The sequence below is a fragment of the Osmia lignaria genome, unplaced genomic scaffold, assembly GCF_051020975.1.
Source record: "Osmia lignaria lignaria isolate PbOS001 unplaced genomic scaffold, iyOsmLign1 scaffold0050, whole genome shotgun sequence".
NCBI classification, from domain to species: domain Eukaryota; kingdom Metazoa; phylum Arthropoda; class Insecta; order Hymenoptera; family Megachilidae; genus Osmia; species Osmia lignaria.
In genome coordinates this window covers 100001-102500 of record NW_027478191.1, presented here as the reverse complement: position 1 = coordinate 102500, position 2500 = coordinate 100001, and the positions used below count along the sequence as shown (strand labels likewise).

The 2500-nt window shown below is 44.1% G+C and overlaps 1 non-coding gene and 1 pseudogene across 1 annotated transcript; both read left to right on the top strand.

Annotated features, from left to right (window-relative positions):
* Positions 1–414: 414 nt before the first annotated feature.
* LOC143307289 (5.8S ribosomal RNA) lies at positions 415–569 on the top strand. Its single transcript, XR_013064465.1, has one exon. It is a non-coding gene; the product is annotated as a 5.8S ribosomal RNA (ribosomal RNA).
* Positions 570–2301: 1732 nt separating this feature from the next.
* The window catches only part of LOC143307314 (large subunit ribosomal RNA), a 4449-nt pseudogene continuing 4250 nt past the window's right edge, over positions 2302–2500 (top strand).

Here is a 2500-nt window from a genome sequence, read left to right as displayed (position 1 = left end):
TTTACGGACCGGCTGAGAAGCGACGATAGCGAGTCTTTGAAAAACTATGTGTCCATTAGTTAGACCGATCGTCGCCGGCCGTGTGTCTGTTCGAATCTCGCAACCCACGATTCAGCGACAGGACGCGCGCTCGCATTCCTTGTGTGCGTTCGTACTTTTCAAGGTTTTTAAATGTACTTTACGCCCGACCGTCGAGAGGAGCGTGCCACTGGGCGTTTCTCCGACGGTTTCCGTCCTTGGACGCGATCGTGTCGTCAACGATCGAACAAACAAACAAATACGTTGGCGACGCCCGAATTCGCTCTCCCGCACGCGCCGGGTGGGAGAGTGATGTGGGTATCGAATGTGATGCGTGTTAATAATGAAAATAACACTCTAAAGATCTAAAGAGTTTGAAATACAAAATTTTACGATTACCCTGAACGGTGGATCACTTGGCTCGTGGGTCGATGAAGAACGCAGCTAATTGCGCGTCAACGTGTGAACTGCAGGACACATGAACATCGACATTTCGAACGCACATTGCGGTCCACGGATACAATTCCTGGACCACGCCTGGCTGAGGGTCGTTTTCTTAACAAAAGACTGCTTGCGTTTGCTTCTCGAAAAAAGAGTAATTCATTTCTTTCTAAACATCTCGCCGTCGTTCAACGAAAGTAGAACGTTTCGGAGCGGGATTATCGAACGAAATTGAAAGAATGAATGAACGATAAACAAAGAAAGAGTCGCAACGTACGAGCGATAGTTGGGCAGTTCGTCGGCGTTTGTCGTGGAAACGATGTGACGAAAATCGCAACCGATACACTAAATGCAGGCCGTTAAAGGAGAGAAACAAATTTCGAAATATCTCTTCGAACTAGCGCAAGTGCGTCACGGCGCGCGAGTCGTTCGTTAAAATTTATAAACGACCGCCCGTGAAAGCACCGAGTTCTCGGAAGATAATCTATAAAGATTCTCCATCCTGCTGGAAGTTATCGGATCGGCGCGATTGTTCACTTGTAGAAATCCACGCTCCCGACGTTGCCAGAAACGATATTTACGAAAGGTGTGTCAAAAATAAACGAAAGAAGCTCTCCTATAAATTTAGAAAAAGCAAACGAGTGAAATGTTTGAGATGATAATTTGCTGAAATGCAAGCTCGAATAGCCCCAGGGTTTCGAATGATTCCCCGCGCTTTATACATCTCTCTGTTTACAAACGGTGTATAAATGAAAGATCGCTTCAGATGGGTCGTCGCTGTTTGACGCGCGATGCTGTTCCTTTTTTTTTGTCTGTCTGTGCGTTTAGCTTCGCTAAACAAGTTAAATGGTTAAAAAGCGTCGAAAAAGCGAATACACACGCGACAAGACAAATCTAACGAGTAAAGGAACGCTCCGCTCCAAGATAAAAATGGTTGTTTACAATCAATACAGCGTTTCGGTACCCCTGATCGTAGTCTGAAACTGTGTAACAAAAGAGAGGAAAGCGAATGGTGAAGGAACTTCGAAGCCTCCGTGGCGTGGCTAGAACTTGTGATAAAAGTATGTTTGCAGCAATTATGCATGCTCCCGTTAAAACAGCATTTCAATGTCTCGCATGGCTTAAAGCTCTAGGAGGCTTCAACATTTAGAATACATACGGACTACTTCGTTTGTTAAAGATAAGCGAAGACCGCGCGACCATCGCTCGGTCGTCCAGTCCTCGAAAGTTTTGTTGCGTTCCAAAGAAGAGACAAATGGGGTTTACCCTTGCGCTAAGGGGAGAAGAAGAGAAAAGCAGTTGTTAAATCTAAGAGGTGTGTGGAGTACATCGCGTGTTGGTTAAAATTGTTAAATGAAGTATACGCGAAATGTTCTCTCGCTCTTGCTTTTCCTCTTGCTTCCGTGGCGCTCGAAAAGAAGGGATGATAAATAAAGAAACCTATTCGAAATCTCTTGTGGAACAAAAAATAATACGGACGGACGTTAAAATTGAACCGAGACGAAATGGATCGTCTTGCGAGTTGTCTTCGCTTTGAAATTGTTAAAAATTGATAAAAGCAATACGACGAAGCTGCAGTCCGCAAAATGTTTGAAGCAAAAAGGAAATAACACGAAAATTATGGGAACGTCGTGTCTCAACTTTTTTTTCCCTCTTGTGCTCGTTTCATCGAACGATAAATACAAACATTTTGAAACGAGAGAGGAGGAAAAATTGAATATGCGAAAGGTTGATTCACGCACAGTTTCTCTACGTGTTTGCTTTTTTGCTTCTTTTCGTTTATTTTTTTTTTTTTTGCATCGAGCATCATTATTCACCTTTCGATGAAACCAAAGAAATTGACGACCTCAGAGTAGGCGAGATTACCCGCTGAATTTAAGCATATTATTAAGCGGAGGAAAAGAAACTAACTAGGATTTCCTTAGTAGCGGCGAGCGAACAGGAATGAGCCCAGCACTGAATCCCGCGGTACCGCCGCTGGGAAATGTAGTGTTCAGGAGGATCCGTTTATCCCGAGACATCGAATTGCGTCCAAGTCCAT